Source organism: Euprymna scolopes, chromosome 26 (genome assembly GCF_053919585.1).
Source record: "Euprymna scolopes isolate OS-2025 chromosome 26, ASM5391958v1, whole genome shotgun sequence".
Lineage (NCBI taxonomy): Eukaryota > Metazoa > Mollusca > Cephalopoda > Sepiida > Sepiolidae > Euprymna > Euprymna scolopes.
The window spans coordinates 23535631-23562872 of NC_136507.1; positions in this window are offsets into that span (position 1 = coordinate 23535631).

Consider the following 27242-nt stretch of genomic DNA (forward strand, 5'->3'; position numbering starts at 1 on the left):
ATTTGTTACGTCACAATTATTTAAATCTATCTTATTTTATCTATTTGTAACGTCGTAATTATTTAAATCTATCTTATTTTATCTATTTGTTACGTCACAATTATTTAAATCTATCTTATTTTATCTAATTGTTACGTCACACTTATTTAAATCTATCTTATTTTATCTATTTGTTACGTCACAATTATTTAAATCTATCTTATTTTATCTATTTGTTACGTCACACTTATTTAAATCTATCTTATTTTATCTATTTGTCACGTCATAATTATTTAAATCTATCTTATTCTATCTATTTGTTACGTCACAATTATTTAAATCTATCTTATTTTATCTATTTATTACGTCACACTTATTTAAATCTATCTTATTTTATCTATTTATTACGTCACAATTATTTAAATCTATCTTATTTTATCGATTTGTTGCGTCACAATTATTTAAATCTATCTTATTTTATCTATTTGTTCTGTCACAATTATTTAAATCTATCTTATTTTATCTATTTATTACGTCACACTTATTTAAATCTATATTATTTTATCTATTTATTACGTCACAATTATTTAAATCTATCTTATTTTATCTATTTATTACGTCACACTTATTTAAATCTATCTTATTTTATCTATTTATTACATCACACTTATTAAAATCTATCTTAATATATCTATTTGTTACATCACAATTATTTAAATTTATCTTATTTTATCTATTTGTTATGTCACACTTATTTAAATCTATCTTATTTTATCTATTTGTTACGTCATAATTATTTAAATCTATCTTATTTTATCTATTTGATACGTCACACTTATTTAAATCTATCTTATTTTATCTATTTGTTACGTCACACTAATTTTAATCTATCTTATTTTATCTATTTGTTACGTCATAATTATTCAAATCTATCTTATTTTATCTATTTGTTACGTCACACTTATTTAAATCTATCTTATTTTATCTATTTGTTACGTCATAATTATTTACATCTATCTTATTTTATCTATTTGTTACGTCACAATTACTTAAATCTATCTTATTTTATCAATTTGTTACGTCATACTTATTTAAATCTATCTTATTTTATCTATTTGTTACGTCATAATTATTTAAATCTATCTTATTTTATCTATTTGTTACGTCACAATGATTTAAATCTATCTTATTTTATCAATTTGTTACGTCACTCTTATTTTCATCTATCTTATTTTATCTATTTGTTACGTCACAATTATTTAAATCTATCTTATTTTATCTATTTGTTATGTCACACTTATTTAAATCTATCATATTTTATCTATTTGTTACGTCATAATTATTTAAATCTATCTTATTCTATCTATTTGTTACGTCACACTTATTTAAATCTATCTTATTTTATCTATTTGTTACGTCATAATTATTTAAATCTATCTTATTTTATCTATTTGTTACGTCATAATTATTTAATTCTATCTTATTTTATCTGTTACGTCGTAATTATTTAAATCTATCTTATTTTATCTATTTGTTATGTCACACTTATTTAAATCTATCTTATTTTATCTATTTGTAACGTCATAATTATTTAAATCTATCTTATTTTATCTATTTGTTGTCACACTTATTTAAATCTATCTTATTTTATCTATTTGTTACGTCATCATTATTAAAATCTATCTTATTTTATCTATTTGTTACGTCGTAATTATTTAAATCTATCTTATTTTATCTATTTATTACGTCACACTTATTTAAATCTATCTTATTTTATCTATTTGTTAAGTCACAATTATTTAAATCTATCTTATTTTATCTATTTGTTACGTCACACTTATTTAAATCTATCTTTTATCTATTTGTAACGTCATAATTATTTTAATCTATCTTATTCTATCTATTTGTTACGTCACACTTATTTAAATCTATCTTATTTTATCTATTTATTACGTCACACTTATTTAAATCTATCTTATTTTATCTATTTGTTACGTCATAATTATTTAAATCTATCTTATTTTATCTATTTGTTACGTCATAATTATTTAAATCTATCTTATTTTATCTATTTATTACGTCACAATTATTTAAATCTATCTTATTTTATCTATTTATTACGTCGCACTTATTTTAATCTATCTTTTTTATCTATTTATTACGTCATAATTGTTTAAATCTATCTTATTTTATCTATTTGTTGTCACAATTATTTAAATCTATCTTATTTTATCTATTTATTACGTCACAATTATTTAAATCTATCTTATTTTATCTATTTATTACGTCACACTTATTTAAATCTATCTTATTTTATCTATTTATTACGTCACAATTATTTAAATCTATCTTATTTTATCGATTTGTTGCGTCACAATTATTTAAATCTATCTTATTTTATCTATTTGTTACGTCACACTTATTTAAATCTATCTTATTTTATCGATTTGTTACGTCACAATTATTTAAATCTATCTTATTTTATCTATTTGTTACGTCACACTTATTTAAATCTATCTTATTTTATCTATTTGTAACGTCATAATTATTTAAATCTATCTTATTCTATCTATTTGTTACGTCACACTTATTTAAATCTATCTTATTTTATCTATTTGTTACGTCATCATTATTTAAATCTATCTTATTTTATCTATTTGTTACGTCGTAATTATTTAAATCTATCTTATTTTATCTATTTATTACGTCACACTTATTTAAATCTATCTTATTTTATCTATTTGTTAAGTCACAATTATTTAAATCTATCTTATTTTATCTATTTGTTACGTCACACTTATTTAAATCTATCTTTTATCTATTTGTAACGTCATAATTATTTAAATCTATCTTATTCTATCTATTTGTTACGTCACACTTATTTAAATCTATCTTATTTTATCTATTTATTACGTCACACTTATTTAAATCTATCTTATTTTATCTATTTGTTACGTCATAATTATTTAAATCTATCTTATTTTATCTATTTGTTACGTCATAATTATTAAAATCTATCTTATTTTATCTATTTATTACGTCACAATTATTTAAATCTATCTTATTTTATCTATTTATTACGTCGCACTTATTTAAATCCATCTTTTTTATCTATTTATTACGTCATAATTATTTAAATCTATCTTATTTTATCTATTTGTTATGTCACAATTATTTAAATCTATCTTTTTTTATCTATTTATTACGTCACAATTATTAAAATCTATCTTATTTTATCTATTTATTACGTCACACTTATTTAAATCTATCTTATTTTATCTATTTTTTACGTCACAATTATTTAAATCTACCTTATTTTATCGATTTGTTGCGTCACAATTATTTAAATCTATCTTATTTTATCTATTTGTTACGTCAAACGTATTTAAATCTATCTTATTTTATCGATTTGTTACGTCACAATTATTTAAATCTATCTTATTTTATCTATTTGTTACGTCACACTTATTTAAATCTTTTCTTTTTTTATCGATTTGATACGTCACAATTATTTAAATCTATCTTATTTTATCTATTTGTTACGTCACAACTATTTAAATCTATCTTATTTTATCGATTTGTTGCGTCACAACTATTTAACTCATTCTTATTTTATCTATTTGTTACGTCACACTTATTTAAATCTATCTTATTTTATCGATTTGTTACGTCACAATTATTTAAATCTATCTTATTTTATCGATTTGTTTCGTCATAATTATTTAAATCTATCTTATTTTATCGATTTGTTACGTCACAATTATTTAAACCTATCTTATTTTATCTATTTGTTACGTCACACTTATTTAAATCTATCTTATTTTATCGATTTGATACGTCACAATTATTAAAATCTATCTTATTTTATCTATTTGTTACGTCACACTTATTTAAATCTATCTTATTTTATCGATTTGTTGCGTCACAACTATTTAACTCATTCTTATTTTATCTATTTGTTACATCACACTTATTTAAATCTATCTTGTTTTATCGATTTGTTACGTCACAATTATTTAAATCTATCTTATTTTATCGATTTGTTACGTCACAATTTTTTAAATCTATCTTATTTTATCGATTTGTTACGTCACACTTATTTAAATCTATCTTATTTTATCTATTTGTTACGTCACACTTATTTTAATCTATCTTATTTTATCTATTTGTTACGTCACAATTATTTAAATCTATCTTATTTTATCTATTTGTTACGTCAAACGTATTTAAATCTATCTTATTTTATCGATTTGTTACGTCACAATTATTTAAATCTATCTTATTTTATCTATTTGTTACGTCACACTTATTTAAATCTATCCTTTTTTATCGATTTGATACGTCACAATTATTTAAATCTATCTTATTTTATCTATTTGTTACGTCACAACTATTTAAATCTATCTTATTTTATCGATTTGTTGCGTCACAACTATTTAACTCATTCTTATTTTATCTATTTGTTACGTCACACTTATTTAAATCTATCTTATTTTATCGATTTGTTACGTCACAATTATTTAAATCTATCTTATTTTATCGATTTGTTTCGTCACAATTATTTAAATCTATCTTATTTTATTGATTTGTTACGTCACAATTATTTAAACCTATCTTATTTTATCTATTTGTTACGTCACACTAATTTAAATCTATCTTATTTTATCTATTTGTTACGTCACAATTATTCAAATCTATCTTATTTTATCTATTTGTTACGTCACAATTATTTAAATCTATCTTATTTTATCTATTTGTTACGTCATAATGATTTAAATCTATCTTTTATCTATTTGTTACGTCATAATTAATTAAATCTATCTTATTTTATCTGTTACGTCATAATTATTTAAATCTATCTTATTTTATCTATTTGTTACGTCACAATTATTTAAATCTATCTTATTTTATCTATTTATTACGTCACACTTATTTAAATCTATCTTATTTTATCTATTTGTTACGTGACAATTATTTAAATCTATCTTATTTTATCTATTTATTACGTCACACTTATTTAAATCTATATTATTTTATCTATTTATTACGTCACAATTATTTAAATCTATCTTATTTTATCTATTTGTTACGTCACAATTATTTAAATCTATCTTATATTATCTATTTGTTACGTCACAATTATTTAAATCTATCTTATTTTATCTATTTGTTACATCACAATTATTTAAATCTATCTTATTTTATCTATTTGTTACATCACAATTATTTAAATCTATCTTATTTTATCTATTTGTTACGTCACACTTATTTAAATCTATCTTATTTTATCTATTTATTACGTCACACTTATTTAAATCTATCTTATTTTATCTATTTGTTACGTGATAATGATTTAAATCTATCTTTTATCTATTTGTTACGTCATAATTAATTAAATCTATCTTATTTTATCTATTTGTTACGTCACAATTATTTAAATCTATCTTATTTTATCTATTTGTTACGTCACAATTATTTCAATCGATCTTATTTTATCTATTTGTTATGTTACACATTTAAATCTATCTTTTATCTATTTATTTCGTCACAATTATTTAAATCTATCTTATTTTATCTATTTATTACGTCACACTTATTTAAATCCATCTTATTTTATCTATTTGTTATGTCACACTTATTTAAATCTATCTTATTTTATCTATTTGTTACGTCACAATTATTTAAATCTATCTTATTTTATCTATTTGTTACGTCACAATTATTTAAATCTATCTTATTTTATCTATGTATTACGTCACACTTATTTAAATCTATCTTATTTTATCTATTTGTTATGTCACAACTATTTAAATCTATCTTTTTTTATCTATTTGTTACGTCATAATTATTTAAATCTATCTTATTTTATCTATTTGTTACGTCGTAATTATTTAAATCTATATTATTTTATCTATTTGTTACGTCACAATTATTTAAATCTATCTTATTTTATCTATCTGTTACGTCACACTTATTTAAATCTATCTTATTTTATCTATTTGTTACGTCACAATTATTTAAATCAATCTTATTTTATCTATTTGTTGTCACACTTATTTAAATCTATCTTATTTTATCTATTTGTAACGTCACAATTATTTAAATCTATCTTATTTTATCTATTTATTACGTCACACTTATTTAAATCTATCTTATTTTATCTATTTGTTACGTCATAATTATTTAAATCTATCTTATTTTATCTATTTGTTACGTCACAATTATTTAAATCTATCTTATTTTATCTATTTGTAACGTCGTAATTATTTAAATCTATCTTATTTTATCTATTTGTTACGTCACAATTATTTAAATCTATCTTATTTTATCTAATTGTTACGTCACACTTATTTAAATCTATCTTATTTTATCTATTTGTTACGTCACAATTATTTAAATCTATCTTATTTTATCTATTTGTTACGTCACACTTATTTAAATCTATCTTATTTTATCTATTTGTCACGTCATAATTATTTAAATCTATCTTATTCTATCTATTTGTTACGTCACAATTATTTAAATCTATCTTATTTTATCTATTTATTACGTCACACTTATTTAAATCTATCTTATTTTATCTATTTATTACGTCACAATTATTTAAATCTATCTTATTTTATCGATTTGTTGCGTCACAATTATTTAAATCTATCTTATTTTATCTATTTGTTCTGTCACAATTATTTAAATCTATCTTATTTTATCTATTTATTACGTCACACTTATTTAAATCTATATTATTTTATCTATTTATTACGTCACAATTATTTAAATCTATCTTATTTTATCTATTTATTACGTCACACTTATTTAAATCTATCTTATTTTATCTATTTATTACATCACACTTATTAAAATCTATCTTATTATATCTATTTGTTACATCACAATTATTTAAATCTATCTTATTTTATCTATTTGTTATGTCACACTTATTTAAATCTATCTTATTTTATCTATTTGTTACGTCATAATTATTTAAATCTATCTTATTTTATCTATTTGATACGTCACACTTATTTAAATCTATCTTATTTTATCTATTTGTTACGTCACACTAATTTTAATCTATCTTATTTTATCTATTTGTTACGTCATAATTATTCAAATCTATCTTATTTTATCTATTTGTTACGTCACACTTATTTAAATCTATCTTATTTTATCTATTTGTTACGTCATAATTATTTACATCTATCTTATTTTATCTATTTGTTACGTCACAATTACTTAAATCTATCTTATTTTATCAATTTGTTACGTCATACTTATTTAAATCTATCTTATTTTATCTATTTGTTACGTCATAATTATTTAAATCTATCTTATTTTATCTATTTGTTACGTCACAATGATTTAAATCTATCTTATTTTATCAATTTGTTACGTCACTCTTATTTTCATCTATCTTATTTTATCTATTTGTTACGTCACAATTATTTAAATCTATCTTATTTTATCTATTTGTTATGTCACACTTATTTAAATCTATCATATTTTATCTATTTGTTACGTCATAATTATTTAAATCTATCTTATTCTATCTATTTGTTACGTCACACTTATTTAAATCTATCTTATTTTATCTATTTGTTACGTCATAATTATTTAAATCTATCTTATTTTATCTATTTGTTACGTCATAATTATTTAAATCTATCTTATTTTATCTGTTACGTCGTAATTATTTAAATCTATCTTATTTTATCTATTTGTTATGTCACACTTATTTAAATCTATCTTATTTTATCTATTTGTAACGTCATAATTATTTAAATCTATCTTATTTTATCTATTTGTTGTCACACTTATTTAAATCTATCTTATTTTATCTATTTGTTACGTCATCATTATTAAAATCTATCTTATTTTATCTATTTGTTACGTCGTAATTATTTAAATCTATCTTATTTTATCTATTTATTACGTCACACTTATTTAAATCTATCTTATTTTATCTATTTGTTAAGTCACAATTATTTAAATCTATCTTATTTTATCTATTTGTTACGTCACACTTATTTAAATCTATCTTTTATCTATTTGTAACGTCATAATTATTTTAATCTATCTTATTCTATCTATTTGTTACGTCACACTTATTTAAATCTATCTTATTTTATCTATTTATTACGTCACACTTATTTAAATCTATCTTATTTTATCTATTTGTTACGTCATAATTATTTAAATCTATCTTATTTTATCTATTTGTTACGTCATAATTATTTAAATCTATCTTATTTTATCTATTTATTACGTCACAATTATTTAAATCTATCTTATTTTATCTATTTATTACGTCGCACTTATTTAAATCTATCTTTTTTATCTATTTATTACGTCATAATTGTTTAAATCTATCTTATTTTATCTATTTGTTGTCACAATTATTTAAATCTATCTTATTTTATCTATTTATTACGTCACAATTATTTAAATCTATCTTATTTTATCTATTTATTACGTCACACTTATTTAAATCTATCTTATTTTATCTATTTATTACGTCACAATTATTTAAATCTATCTTATTTTATCGATTTGTTGCGTCACAATTATTTAAATCTATCTTATTTTATCTATTTGTTACGTCACACTTATTTAAATCTATCTTATTTTATCGATTTGTTACGTAACAATTATTTAAATCTATCTTATTTTATCTATTTGTTACGTCACACTTATTTAAATCTATCTTATTTTATCTATTTGTAACGTCATAATTATTTAAATCTATCTTATTCTATCTATTTGTTACGTCACACTTATTTAAATCTATCTTATTTTATCTATTTGTTACGTCATCATTATTTAAATCTATCTTATTTTATCTATTTGTTACGTCGTAATTATTTAAATCTATCTTATTTTATCTATTTATTACGTCACACTTATTTAAATCTATCTTATTTTATCTATTTGTTAAGTCACAATTATTTAAATCTATCTTATTTTATCTATTTGTTACGTCACACTTATTTAAATCTATCATTTATCTATTTGTAACGTCATAATTATTTAAATCTATCTTATTCTATCTATTTGTTACGTCACACTTATTTAAATCTATCTTATTTTATCTATTTATTACGTCACACTTATTTAAATCTATCTTATTTTATCTATTTGTTACGTCATAATTATTTAAATCTATCTTATTTTATCTATTTGTTACGTCATAATTATTAAAATCTATCTTATTTTATCTATTTATTACGTCACAATTATTTAAATCTATCTTATTTTATCTATTTATTACGTCGCACTTATTTAAATCCATCTTTTTTATCTATTTATTACGTCATAATTATTTAAATCTATCTTATTTTATCTATTTGTTATGTCACAATTATTTAAATCTATCTTTTTTTATCTATTTATTACGTCACAATTATTAAAATCTATCTTATTTTATCTATTTATTACGTCACACTTATTTAAATCTATCTTATTTTATCTATTTTTTACGTCACAATTATTTAAATCTACCTTATTTTATCGATTTGTTGCGTCACAATTATTTAAATCTATCTTATTTTATCTATTTGTTACGTCAAACGTATTTAAATCTATCTTATTTTATCGATTTGTTACGTCACAATTATTTAAATCTATCTTATTTTATCTATTTGTTACGTCACACTTATTTAAATCTTTTCTTTTTTTATCGATTTGATACGTCACAATTATTTAAATCTATCTTATTTTATCTATTTGTTACGTCACAACTATTTAAATCTATCTTATTTTATCGATTTGTTGCGTCACAACTATTTAACTCATTCTTATTTTATCTATTTGTTACGTCACACTTATTTAAATCTATCTTATTTTATCGATTTGTTACGTCACAATTATTTAAATCTATCTTATTTTATCGATTTGTTTCGTCATAATTATTTAAATCTATCTTATTTTATCGATTTGTTACGTCACAATTATTTAAACCTATCTTATTTTATCTATTTGTTACGTCACACTTATTTAAATCTATCTTATTTTATCGATTTGATACGTCACAATTATTAAAATCTATCTTATTTTATCTATTTGTTACGTCACACTTATTTAAATCTATCTTATTTTATCGATTTGTTGCGTCACAACTATTTAACTCATTCTTATTTTATCTATTTGTTACATCACACTTATTTAAATCTATCTTGTTTTATCGATTTGTTACGTCACAATTATTTAAATCTATCTTATTTTATCGATTTGTTACGTCACAATTTTTTAAATCTATCTTATTTTATCGATTTGTTACGTCACACTTATTTAAATCTATCTTATTTTATCTATTTGTTACGTCACACTTATTTTAATCTATCTTATTTTATCTATTTGTTACGTCACAATTATTTAAATCTATCTTATTTTATCTATTTGTTACGTCAAACGTATTTAAATCTATCTTATTTTATCGATTTGTTACGTCACAATTATTTAAATCTATCTTATTTTATCTATTTGTTACGTCACACTTATTTAAATCTATCCTTTTTTATCGATTTGATACGTCACAATTATTTAAATCTATCTTATTTTATCTATTTGTTACGTCACAACTATTTAAATCTATCTTATTTTATCGATTTGTTGCGTCACAACTATTTAACTCATTCTTATTTTATCTATTTGTTACGTCACACTTATTTAAATCTATCTTATTTTATCGATTTGTTACGTCACAATTATTTAAATCTATCTTATTTTATCGATTTGTTTCGTCACAATTATTTAAATCTATCTTATTTTATTGATTTGTTACGTCACAATTATTTAAACCTATCTTATTTTATCTATTTGTTACGTCACACTAATTTAAATCTATCTTATTTTATCTATTTGTTACGTCACAATTATTCAAATCTATCTTATTTTATCTATTTGTTACGTCACAATTATTTAAATCTATCTTATTTTATCTATTGTTTATGTCACAATTATTAAAATCTATCTTATTTTATCTATTTGTTACGTCACAATTATTTAAATCTATCTTATTTTTTCTATTTGTTACGTCATAATTATTTAAATCTATCTTATTTTATCTATTTGTTACGTCATAATTATTTAAATCTATCTTATTTTATCTGTTACGTCATAATTATTGAAATCTATCTTATTTTATCTATTTGTTACGTCATAATTATTTAGATCTATCTTATTTTATCTATTTGTTACGTCATAATGATGTAAATCTATCTTTTATCTATTTGTTACGTCATAATTAATTAAATCTATCTTATTTTTTCTGTTACGTCATAATTATTTAAATCTATCTTATTTTATCTATTTGTTACGTCACAATTATTTAAATCTATCTTATTTTATCTATTTATTACGTCACACTTATTTAAATCTATCTTATTTTATCTATTTGTTACGTGACAATTATTTAAATCTATCTTATTTTATCTATTTATTACGTCACACTTATTTAAATCTATCTTATTTTATCTATTTATTACGTCACAATTATTTAAATCTATCTTATTTTATCTATTTGTTATGTCACAACTATTTAAATCTATCTTTTTTTATCTATTTGTTACGTCATAATTATTTAAATCTATCTTATTTTATCTATTTGTTACGTCGTAATTATTTAAATCTATCTTATTTTATCTATTTGTTACGTCACAATTATTTAAATCTATCTTATTTTATCTATCTGTTACGTCACACTTATTTAAATCTATCTTATTTTATCTATTTGTTACGTCACAATTATTTAAATCTATCTTATTTTATCTATTTGTTGTCACACTTATTTAAATCTATCTTATTTTATCTATTTGTAACGTCACAATTATTTAAATCTATCTTATTTTATCTATTTATTACGTCACACCTATTTAAATCTATCTTATTTTATCTATTTGTTACGTCATAATTATTTAAATCTATCTTATTTTATCTATTTGTTACGTCACAATTATTTAAATCTATCTTATTTTATCTATTTGTTACGTCATAATTATTTAAATCTATCTTATTTTATCTATTTGTTACGTCACAATTATTTAAATCTATCTTATTTTATCTATTTGTTACGTCACACTTATTTAAATCTATCTTATTTTATCTATTTGTTACGTCACAATTATTTAAATCTATCTTATTTTATCTATTTGTTACGTCACAATTATTTAAATCTATCTTATTTTATCTATGTATTACGTCACACTTATTTAAATCTATCTTATTTTATCTATTTGTTATGTCACAACTATTTAAATCTATCTTTTTTTATCTATTTGTTACGTCATAATTATTTAAATCTATCTTATTTTATCTATTTGTTACGTCACAATTATTTAAATCTATCTTATTTTATCTATTTGTTATGTCAAACTTATTTAAATCTATCTTGTTTTATCTATCTGTTACGTCACACTTATTTAAATCTATCTTATTTTATCTATTTGTTACGTCACAATTATTTAAATCTATCTTATTTTATCTATTTGTTGTCACACTTATTTAAATCTATCTTATTTTATCTATTTGTAACGTCACAATTATTTAAATCTATCTTATTTTATCTATTTATTACGTCACACCTATTTAAATCTATCTTATTTTATCTATTTGTTACGTCATAATTATTTAAATCTATCTTATTTTATCTATTTGTTACGTCACAATTATTTAAATCTATCTTATTTTATCTATTTGTTACGTCATAATTATTTAAATCTATCTTATTTTATCTATTTGTTACGTCACAATTATTTAAATCTATCTTATTTTATCTATTTGTTACGTCACACTTATTTAAATCTATCTTATTTTATCTATTTGTTACGTCACAATTATTTAAATCTATCTTATTTTATCTATTTGTTACGTCACACTTATTTAAATCTATCTTATTTTATCTATTTGTCACGTCATAATTATTTAAATCTATCTTATTCTATCTATTTGTTACGTCACAATTATTTAAATCTATCTTATTTTATCTATTTATTACGTCATAATTATTTAAATCTATCTTATTTTATCTATTTGTTCTGTCACAATTATTTAAATCTATCTTATGTTATCTATTTATTACGTCACACTTATTTAAATCTATATTATTTTATCTATTTATTACGTCACAATTATTTAAATCTATCTTATTTTATCTATTTATTACGTCACACTTATTTAAATCTATCTTATTTTATCTATTTATTACATCACAATTATTTAAATCCATCTTATTTTATCGATTTGTTGCGTCACAATTATTTAAATCTATCTTATGTTATCTATTTGTTACGTCACACTTATTTAAATCTATCTTATTTTATCGATTTGTTACGTCACTCTTATTTTCATCTATCTAATTTTATCTATTTGTTACGTCACACTTATTTAACTCTATCTTATTTTATCGATTGGATACGTCACAATTATTTAAATCTATCTTATTTTATCTATTTGATACGTCACAATTATTTAAATCTATCTTATTTTATCTATTTGTTACGTCATAATTATTTAAATCTATCTTATTTTATCTATTTGTTACGTCATAATTATTTAAATCTATCTTATTTTATCTATTTGTTACGTCACAATTATTTAAATCTATCTTATTTTTTCTATTTGTTACGTCACAATTATTTAAATCTATCTTATTTTATCTATTTGTTATGTCACACATGTAAATCTATCTTTTTATCTATTTATTACGTCACAATTATTTAAATCTATCTTATTGTATCTATTTATTACGTCACAATTATTTAAATCTATCTTATTTTATCTATTTGTTATGTCAAACTTATTTAAATCTATCTTGTTTTATCTATTTGTTACGTTACAATTATTTAAATCTATCTTATTTTATCTATTTGTTACGTCCCAATTATTTAAATATATCTTATTTGATCTATTTGTTACGTCACAATTATTTAAATCTATCTTATTTTATCAAGTTGTTATGTCACAATTATTTAAATCTATCTTATTTTATCTATTTGTTACGTCACAATTATTTAAATCTATCTTATTTTATCTATTTATTACGTCACACTTATTTAAATCTATCTGATTTTATCAATTTATTACGTCACAATTATTTTAATCTATCTTATTTTATTTATTTGGGTTGTCACAACTATTTAAATCTATCTTATTTTATCTATTTGTTACGTCACACTTATTAAAATCTATCTTATTTTATCTATTTATTACGTCACAATTATTTAAATCTATCTTATTTTATCTATTTGTTACGTCACAATTATTTAAATCTATCTTATTTTATCTATTTGTTACGTCACAATTATTTCAATCTTATTTTATCTATTTGTTACGTCGTAATTATTTAAATCTATCTTATTTTATCTATTTGTTACGTCACAATTATGTTAATCTATCTTATTTTATCTATTTGTTACGTCACACTTTTTTAAATCTATCTTATTTTATCTATTTGTTACGTCACAATTATTTAAATCTATCTTATTTTATCTATTTGTTATGTCACACTTATTTAAATCTATCTTATTTTATCTATTTGTAACGTCATAATTATTTAAATCTATCTTATTTTATCTATTTATTACATCACACTTATTTAAATCTATCTTATTTTATCTATTTGTTACGTCATAATTATTTAAATCTATCTTATTTTATCCATTTGTTACGTCACAATTATTTAAATCTATCTTATTTTATCTATTTGTTACGTCACACTTATTTAAATCTATCTTATTTTATCTATTTGTTACGTCATAATTATTTAAATCTATCTTATTTTATCTATTTGTTACGTCACAACTATTTAAATCTATCTTATTTTATCTATTTGTTACGTCATAATTATTTAAATCTATCTTATTTTATCGATTTGTTACGTCACAATTATTTAAATCTATCTTATTTTATCTATTTGTTACGTCACACTTATTTAAATCTATCTTATTTTATCGATTGGATACGTCACAATTATTTAAATCTATTTTATTTTATCTATTTGTTACGTCACAATTATTTAAATCTATCTTATTTTATCTATTTGTTACGTCACACTTATTTAAATCTATCTTATGTTATCTATTTGTTACGTCATAATTATTTAAATCTATCTTATTTTATCTATTTGTTACGTCACAATTATTTAAATCTATCTTATTTTATCTATTTGTTACGTCACAATTATTTAAATCTATCTTATTTTATCTATTTGTTATGTCACACATTTAAATCTATCTTTTTATCTATTTATTACGTCACAATTATTTAAATCTATCTTATTTTATCTATTTATTACGTCACACTTATTTAAATCTATCTTATTTTATCTATTTGTAATGTCACACTTATTTAAATCTATCTTGTTTTATCTATTTGTTACGTTACAATTATTTAAATCTATCTTATTTTATCTATTTGTTACGTCACAATTATTTAAATATATCTTATTTTATCGATTTGGTTCGTCACAATTATTAAAATCTATCTTATTTTATCTATTTGTTATGTCAGACTTATTTAAATCTATCTTATTTTATCTATTTGTAACGTCATAATTTTTTAAATCTATCTTATTTTATCTATTTGTTACGTAACTTATTTAAATCTATCTTATTTTATCTATTTGTTACGTCACAATTATTTAAATCTATCTTATTTTATCTATTTATTACGTCACACTTACTTAAATCTATCTTATTTTATCTATTTGTTACGTCACACTTATTTAAATCTATCTTATTTTATCTATTTGTTACGTCATAATTATTTAAATCTATCTTATTTTATCTATTTGTTACGTCATAATTATTTAAATCTATCTAATTTTATCGATTTGTTACGTCACAATTATTTAAATCTATCTTATTTTATCTATTTGTTACGTCACACTTATTTAAATCTATCTTATTTTATCGATGTGATACGTCACAATTATTTAAATCTATCTTATTTTATATATTTGTTACGTCACAATTATTTAAATCTATCTTATTTTATCTATTTGTTACGTCATAATTATTTAAATCTATCTTATCTTATCTATTTGTTACGTCATAATTATTTAAATCTATCTTATTTTATCTATTTGTTACGTCACAATTATGTAAATCTATCTTATTTTATCTATTTGTTATGTCACACATGTAAATCTATCTTTGTATCAATTTATTACGTCACAATTATTTAAATCTATCTTATTTTATCTATTTATTACGTCACAATTATTTAAATCTATCTTATTTTATCTATTTGTTATGTCACACTTATTTAAATCTATCTTGTTTTATCTATTTGTTCCGTTACAATTATTTAAATCTATCTTATTTTATCTATTAGTTACGTCACAATTATATAAATATATCTTATTTTATCGATTTGTTACGTCACAATTATTTAAATCTATCTTATTTTATCTAGTTGTTATGTCACAATTATTTAAATCTATCTTATTTTATCTATTTGTTACGTCACAATTATTTAAATATATCTTATTTTATCTATTTATTACGTCACACTTATTTAAATCTATCTGATTTTTTCAATTTATTACGTCACAATTATTTTAATCTATCTTATTTTATTTATTTGGGTTGTCACAACTATTTAAATCTATCTTATTTTATCTATTTGTAACGTCACACTTATTTAAATCTATCTTATTTTATCTATTTATTACGTCACAATTATTTAAATCTATCTTATTTTATCTATTTGTTACGTCACACTCATTTAAATCTATCTTATTTTATCTATTTGTTACGTCACAATTTTTTAAATCTTTTTTTATCTATTTGTTACGTCGTGATTATTAAAATCTATCTTATTTTATCTATTTGTTACGTCACAATTATGTAAATCTATCTTATTTTATCTATTTGTTACGTCGTAATTATTTAAATCTATCTTATTTTATCTATTTGTAACGTCACAATTATTTAAATCTATCTTATTTTATCTATTTGTTACGTCACACTTATTAAAATCTATCTTATTTTATCTATTTGTTACGTCACAATTATTTAAATCTATCTTATTTTATCTATTTGTTACGTCCCACTTATTTAACTCTATCTTATTCTATCTAGTTGTAACGTCATAATTATTTAAATCTATCTTATTCTATCTATTTGTTACGTCACACTTATTTAAATCTATCTTATTTTATCTATTTATTACGTCACACTTATTTAAATCTATCTTATTTTATCTATTTGTTACGTCACAATTATTTATATCTACCTTATTTTATCTATTTGTTACGTCACAATTATTTAAATCTATCTTATTTTATCTATTTGTTACGTCACAATTATTTACATCTATCTTATTTTATCAATTTGTTACGTCACAATTATTTAAATCTATCTTATTTTATCTATTTGTTATGTCACAATTACTTAAATCTATCTTATTTTATCTATTTGTTACGTCACAATTATTTAAATCTATCTTATTTTATCTATTTGTTACGTCATAATTATTTAAATCTATCTTATTTTATCGATTTGTTACGTCATAATTATTTAAATCTATCTTATTTTATCTATTTGTTACGTCATAATTATTTGAATCTATCTTATTTTATCAATTTATTACGTAACACTTATTTAATCTATCTTATTTTATCTATTTGTTACGTCACAATTATTTAAATCTATCTTATTTTATCTATTTATTACGTAACACTTATTTAAATCTATCTTTTTTTATCTATTTATTACGTCACCCTTATTTAAATCTATCTTATTTTATCTATTTGGTACGTCACAATTACTTAAATCTATCCTATTTTATCTATTTGTTACGTCACAATTATTTAAATCTATCTTATTTTATCTATTTGTTACGTCACAATTATTTAAATCTATCTTGTTTTATCTATTTGTTACGTCACAATTATTTCAATCCATCTTATTTTATCTATTTGTTATGTCACACATTTAAATCTATCTTTTTATCTATTTATTACGTCACAATTATTTAAATCTATCTCATTTTATCTATTTATTAGGTCACAATTATTTAAATCTATCTTATTTTATCTATTTGTTGTCACACTTGTTTAAATCTATCTTATTTTATCTATTTATTACGTCACAATAATTTAAATCTATCTTATTTTATCTATTTGTTACGTCACAATTATTTAAATCTATCTTATTTTATCTATTTGTTACGTCATAATTATTTAAATCTATCTTATTTTATCTATTTGTTACGTCATAATTATTTAAATCTATCTTATTTTATCTATTTGTTACGTCACACTTATTTAAATCTATCTTGTTTTATCTATTTGTTACGTTACAATTATTTAAATCTATCTTATTTTATCTATTTGTTACGTCACAATTATATAAATATATCTTATTTTATCGATTTGTTACGTCACAATTATTTAAATCTATCTTATTTTATCTAGTTGTTTTGTCACAATTATTTAAATCTATCTTATTTTATCTATTTGTTACGTCACAATTATTTAAATCTATCTTATTTTATCTATTTATTACGTCACACTTATTTAAATCTATCTGATTTTATCAATTTATTACGTCACAATTATTTTAATCTATCTTATTTTATTTATTTGGGTTGTCACAACTATTTAAATCTATCTTATTTTATCTATTTGTAACGTCACACTTATTTAAATCTATCTTATTTTATCTATTAATTACGTCACAATTATTTAAATCTATCTTATGTTATCTATTTGTTACGTCACAATTATTTAAATCTATCTTATTTTATCTATTTGTTACGTCACACTTATTTAAATATATCTTATTTTATCTATTTGTTACGTCACAATTATTTAAATCTTATTTTATCTATTTGTTACGTCGTAATTATTAAAATCTATCTTATTTTATCTATTTGTTACGTCACAATTATGTAAATCTATCTTATTTTATCTATTTGTTTCGTCACACTTATTTAAATTTATCTTATTTTATCCATTTGTTACGTCACAATTATTTAAATCTATCTTATTTTATCTATTTGTTATGTCACACTTATTTAAATCTATCTTATTTTATCTATTTGTAACGTCATAATTATTTAAATCTATCTTATTTTATCTATTTATTACGTCACACTTATTTAAATCTATCTTATTTTATCTATTTGTTACGTCATAATTATTTAAATCTATCTTATTTTATCCATTTGTTACGTCACAATTATTTAAATATATCTTATTTTATCTATTTGTTACGTCACAATTATTTAAATCTATCTTATTTTATCTATTTGTTACGTCACACTTATTTAAATATATCTTATTTTATCTATTTGTTACGTCACAATTATTTAAATCTTATTTTATCTATTTGTTACGTCGTAATTATTTAAATCTATCTTATTTTATCTATTTGTTACGTCACAATTATGTAAATCTTATTTTATCTATTTGTTACGTCGTAATTATTTAAATCTATCTTATTTTATCTATTTGTTACGTCACAATTATGTAAATCTATCTTATTTTATCTATTTGTTTCGTCACACTTATTTAAATCTATCTTATTTTATCTATTTGTTACGTCACAATTATTTAAATCTATCTTATTTTATCTATTTGTTATGTCACACTTATTTAAATCTATCTTATTTTATCTATTTGTAACGTCATAATTATTTAAATCTATCTTATTTTATCTATTTATTACGTCACACTTATTTAAATCTATCTTATTTTATCTATTTGTTACGTCATAATTATTTAATTCTATCTTATTTTATCCATTTGTTACGTCACAATTATTTAAATCTATCTAATTTTATCTATTTGTTACGTCACAGTTATTTAAATCTATCTTATTTTATCTATTTGTTACGTCATAATTATTTAAATCTATCTTATTTTATCTGTGTTATGTCACACTTATTTAAATCTATCTTATTTTATCTATTGATTACGTCACACTTATTTAAATCTATCTTATTTTATCTATTTGTTACGTCATAATTATTTAAATCGATCTAATTTTATCTATTTGTTACGTCGTAATTATTTAAATCTATCTTATTTTATCTATTTGGTACGTCACAATTATTTAAATCTATCTTATTTTATCTATTTGTTACGTCACACTTATTTAAATCTATCTTATTTTATCTATTTGTTACGTCATAATTATTTAAATCGATCTAATTTTATCTATTTGTTACGTCGTAATTATTTAAATCTATCTTATTTTATCTATTTGGTACGTCACAATTATTTAAATCTATCTTATTTTATCTATTTGTTACGTCACACTTATTTAAATCTATCTTATTTTATCTATTTGTTACGTCACAATTATTTAAATCTATCTTATTTTATCTATTTGTTACGTCCCACTTATTTAACTCTATCTTATTCTATCTAGTTGTAACGTCATAATTATTTAAATCTATCTTATTCTATCTATTTGTAACGTCACACTTATTTAAATCTATCTTATTTTATCTATTTATTACGTCACACTTATTTAAATCTATCTTATTTTATCTATTTGTTACGTCACAATTATTTATATCTATCTTATTTTATCTATTTGTTACGTCACAATTATTTAAATCTATCTTATTTTATCTATTTGTTACGTCACAATTATTTACATGTATCTTATTTTATCAATTTGTTACGTCACAATTATTTAAATCTATCTTATTTTATCTATTTGTTATGTCACAATTATTTAAATCTATCTTATTTTATCTATTTGTTACGTCACAATTATTTAAATCTATCTTATTTTATCTATTTGTTACGTCATAATTATTTAAATCTATCTTATTTTATCGATTTGTTACGTCATAATTATTTAAATCTATCTTATTTTATCTATTTGTTACGTCATAATTATTTGAATCTATCTTATTTTATCTATTTATTTCGTAACACTTATTTAAATCTATCTTATTTTATCTATTTGTTACGTCACAAGTATTTAAATCTATCTTATTTTATCTATTTATTACGTCACACTTATTTAAATCTATCTTATTTTATCTATTTGTTATGTCACACTTATTTAAATCTATCTTGTTTTATCTATTTGTTACGTTACAATTATTTACATCTATCTTATTTTATCTATTTGTTACGTCACAATTATTTAAATATATCTTATTTTATCGATTTGTTACGTCACAATTATTAAAATCTATCTTATTTTATCTATTTGTTATGTCAGACTTATTTAAATCTATCTTATTTTATCTATTTGTAACGTCATAATTATTTAAATCTATCTTATTTTATCTATTTGTTACGTAACTTATTTAAATCTATCTTATTTTATCTATTTGTTACGTCACAATTATTTAAATCTATCTTATTTTATCTATTTATTACGTCACACTTACTTAAATCTATCTTATTTTATCTATTTGTTACGTCACACTTATTTAAATCTATCTTATTTTATCGATTGGATACGTCACAATTATTTAAATCTATCTTATTTTATATATTTGTTACGTCACAATTATTTAAATCTATCTTATTTTATCTATTTGTTACGTCATAATTATTTAAATCTATCTTATCTTATCTATTTGTTACGTCATAATTATTTAAATCTATCTTATTTTATCTATTTGTTACGTCACAATTATTTAAATCTATCTTATTTTATCTATTTGTTATGTCACACATGTAAATCTATCTTTGTATCAATTTATTACGTCACAATTATTTAAATCTATCTTATTTTATCTATTTATTACGTCACAATTATTTAAATCTATCTTATTTTATCTATTTGTTATGTCACACTTATTTAAATCTATCTTGTTTTATCTATTTGTTACGTTACAATTATTTAAATCTATCTTATTTTATCTATTAGTTACGTCACAATTATATAAATATATCCTATTTTATCGATTTGTTACGTCACAATTATTTAAATCTATCTTATTTTATCTAGTTGTTATGTCACAATTATTTAAATCTATCTTATTTTATCTATTTGTTACGTCACAATTATTTAAACCTATCTTATTTTATCTATTTATTACGTCACACTTATTTAAATCTATCTGATTTTATCAATTTATTACGTCACAATTATTTTAATCTATCTTATTTTATTTATTTGGGTTGTCACAACTATTTAAATCTATCTTATTTTATCTATTTGTAACGTCACACTTATTTAAATCTATCTTATTTTATCTATTTATTACGTCACAATTATTTAAATCTATCTTATTTTATCTATTTGTTACGTCACAATTATTTAAATCTATCTTATTTTATCTATTTGTTACGTCATAATTTTTTAAATCTATCTTATTTTATCGATTTGTTACGTCATAATTATTTAAATCTATCTTATTTTATCTATTTGTTACGTCATAATTATTTGAATCTATCTTATTTTATCAATTTATTACGTAACACTTATTTAATCTATCTTAGTTTATCTATTTGTTACGTCACAATTATTTAAATCTATCTTATTTTATCTATTTATTACGTCACACTTATTTAAATCTATCTTATTTTATCTATTTGTTACGTCACAATTATTTAAATCTATCTTATTTTATCTATTTGTTACGTCACAATTATTTAAATCTATCTTATTTTATCTATTTGTTACGTCCCACTTATTTAACTCTATCTTATTCTATCTAGTTGTAACGTCATAATTATTTAAATCTATCTTATTCTATCTATTTGTTACGTCACACTTATTTAAATCTATCTTATTTTATCTATTTATTACGTCACACTTATTTAAATCTATCTTATTTTATCTATTTGTTACGTCACAATTATTTATATCTATCTTATTTTATCTATTTGTTACGTCACAATTATTTAAATCTATCTTATTTTATCTATTTGTTACGTCACAATTACTTAAATCTATCTTATTTTATCTATTTGTTACGTCATAATTATTTAAATCTATCTTATTTTATCTATTTGTTACGTCATAATTATTTAAATCTATCTTATTTTATCTATTTGTTACGTCATAATTATTTAAATCTATCTTATTTTATCTATTTGTTACGTCACAATTATTTAAATCTATCTTATTTTATCTATTTGTTACGTCACAATTATTTAAATCTATCTTATTTTATCTATTTGTTATGTCACACATGTAAATCTATCTTTTTATCTATTTATTACGTCACAATTATTTAAATCTATCTTATTTTATCTATTTATTACGTCACAATTATTTAAATCTATCTTATTTTATCTATTTGTTATGTCACACTTATTTAAATCTATCTTGTTTTATCTATTTGTTACGTTACAATTATTTAAATCTATCTTATTTTATCTATTTGTTACGTCACAATTATATAAATATATCTTATTTTATCGATTTGTTACGTCACAATTATTTAAATCTATCTTATTTTATCTAGTTGTTTTGTCACAATTATTTAAATCTATCTTATTTTATCTATTTGTTACGTCACAATTATTTAAATCTATCTTATTTTATCTATTTATTACGTCACACTTATTTAAATCTATCTGATTTTATCAATTTATTACGTCACAATTATTTTAATCTATCTTATTTTATTTATTTGGGTTGTCACAACTATTTAAATCTATCTTATTTTATCTATTTGTAACGTCACACTTATTTAAATCTATCTTATTTTATCTATTAATTACGTCACAATTATTTAAATCTATCTTATGTTATCTATTTGTTACGTCACAATTATTTAAATCTATCTTATTTTATCTATTTGTTACGTCACAATTATTTAAATCTTATTTTATCTATTTGTTACGTCGTAATTATTTAAATCTATCTTATTTTATCTATTTGTTACGTCACAATTATGTAAATCTATCTTATTTTATCTATTTGTTTCGTCACACTTATTTAAATCTATCTTATTTTATCTATTTGTTACGTCACAATTATTTAAATCTATCTTATTTTATCTATTTGTTATGTCACACTTATTTAAATCTATCTTATTTTATCTATTTGTAACGTCATAATTATTTAAATCTATCTTATTTTATCTATTTATTACGTCACACTTATTTAAATCTATCTTATTTTATCTATTTGTTACGTCATAATTATTTAAATCTATCTTATTTTATCCATTTGTTACGTCACAATTATTTAAATCTATCTAATTTTATCTATTTGTTACGTCACAGTTATTTAAATCTATCTTATTTTATCTATTTGTTACGTCATAATTATTTAAATCTATCTTATTTTATCTGTGTTATGTCACACTTATTTAAATATATCTTATTTTATCTATAGATTACGTCACACTTTTTTAAATCTATCTTATTTTATCTATTTGTTACGTCATAATTATTTAAATCGATCTAATTTTATCTATTTGTTACGTCGTAATTATTTAAATCTATCTTATTTTATCTATTTGGTACGTCACAATTATTTAAATCTATCTTATTTTATCTATTTGTTACGTCACACTTATTTAAATCTATCTTATTTTATCTATTTGTTACGTCATAATTATTTAAATCGATCTAATTTTATCTATTTGTTACGTCGTAATTATTTAAATCTATCTTATTTTATCTATTTGGTACGTCACAATTATTTAAATCTATCTTATTTTATCTATTTGTTACGTCACACTTATTTAAATCTATCTTATTTTATCTATTTGTTACGTCACAATTATTTAAATCTATCTTATTTTATCTATTTGTTACGTCCCACTTATTTAACTATATCTTATTCTATCTAGTTGTAACGTCATAATTATTTAAATCTATCTTATTCTATCTATTTGTTACGTCACACTTATTTAAATCTATCTTATTTTATCTATTTATTACGTCACACTTATTTAAATCTATCTTATTTTATCTATTTGTTACGTCACAATTATTTATATCTATCTTATTTTATCTGTTTGTTACGTCACAATTATTTAAATCTATCTTATTTTATCTATTTGTTACGTCACAATTATTTACATGTATCTTATTTTATCAATTTGTTACGTCACAATTATTTAAATCTATCTTATTTTATCTATTTGTTATGTCACAATTATTTAAATCTATCTTATTTTATCTATTTGTTACGTCACAATTATATAAATCTATCTTATTTTATCTATTTGTTACGTCATAATTATTTAAATCTATCTTATTTTATCGATTTGTTACGTCATAATTATTTAAATCTATCTTATTTTATCTATTTGTTACGTCATAATTATTTGAATCTATCTTATTTTATCTATTTATTTCGTAACACTTATTTAAATCTATCTTATTTTATCTATTTGTTACGTCACAATTATTTAAATCTATCTTATTTTATCTATTTATTACGTCACACTTATTTAAATCTATCTTTTTTATCTATTTATTACGTCACACTTATTTAAATCTATCTTATTTTATCTATTTGGTACGTCACAATTACTTAAATCTATCTTATTTTATCTATTTGTTACGTCACAATTATTTAAATCTATCTTATTTTATCTATTTGTTACGTCACAATTATTTAAATCTATCTTGTTTTATCTATTTGTTACGTCACAATTATTTCAATCCATCTTATTTTATCTATTTGTTATGTCACACATTTAAATCTATCTTTTTATCTATTTATTACGTCACAATTATTTAAATCTATCTTATTTTATCTATTTATTACGTCACAATGATTTAAATCTATCTTATTTTATCTATTTGTTGTCACACTTGTTTAAATCTATCTTATTTTATCTATTTATTACGTCACAATAATTTAAATCTATCTTATTTTATCTATTTGTTACGTCACACTTATTTAAATCTATGTTATTTTATCTAAGTATTACGTCAATCTTATTTAAATCTATCTTATTTTATCTATTTGTTATGTCACAATTATTTAAATCTATCTTATTTTATCTATTTGTTACGTCATAATTATTTATCTATTTGTTACGTCACAATTATTTAAATCTATCTTATTTTATCTATTTATTACGTCACACTTATTTAAATCTATCTTATTTTATCTACTTATTACGTCACAATTATTTAAATCTATCTTATTTTATCTATTTGTTATGTCACACTTATTTAAATCTATCCATTTGTTACGTCACAATTATTTAAATCTATCTTATTTTATCGACTTATTACGTAACAATTATTTAAATCTATCTTATTTTATCTATTTGTTATGTCACAACTATTTAAATCTATCCATTTGTTACGTCACAATTATTTAAATCTATCTTATTTTATCGATTTGTTACGTCATAATTATTTAAATCTATCTTATTTTATCTTTGTTACGTCATAATTATTTGAATCTATCTTATTTTATCTGTTTATTACGTCACACTTATTTAAATCTATCTTATTTTATCTATTTGTTACGTCACAATTATTTATATCTATCTTATTTTATCTATTTGTTACGTCACCATTATTTAAATCTATCTTATTTTATCTATTTGTTATGTCACAATTATTTAAATCTATCTTATTTTATCTATTTGTTACGTCACAATTATTTAAATCTATCTTATTTTATCTATTTGTTACGTCATAATTATTTAAATCTATCTTATTTTATCGATTTGTTACGTCATAATTATTTAAATCTATCTTATTTTATCTATTTGTTACGTCATAATTATTTGAATCTATCTTATTTTATCTATTTATTACGTAACACTTATTTAAATCTATCTTATTTTATCTATTTGTTACGTCACAATTATTTAAATCTATCTTATTTTATCTATTTATTACGTCACACTTATTTAAATCTATCTGATTTTATCAATTTATTACGTCACAATTATTTTAATCTATCTTATTTTATTTATTTGGGTTGTCACAACTATTTAAATCTATCTTATTTTATCTATTTGTAACGTCACACTTATTTAAATCTATCTTATTTTATCTATTTATTACGTCACAATTATTTAAATCTATCTTATTTTATCTATTTGTTACGTCAAAATTATTTAAATCTATCTTATTTTATCTATTTGTTACGTCACACTCATTTAAATCTATCTTATTTCATCTATTTGTTTCGTCACAATTTTTTAAATCTTCTTTTTTTATCTATTTGTTACGTCGTAATTATTAAAATCTATATTATTTTATCTATTTGTTACGTCACAATTATGTAAATCTATCTTATTTTATCTATTTGTTACGTCGTAATTATTTAAATCTATCTTATTTTATCTATTTGGTATGTCACAATTATTTAAATCTATCTTATTTTATCTATTTGTTACGTCACACTTATTTAAAT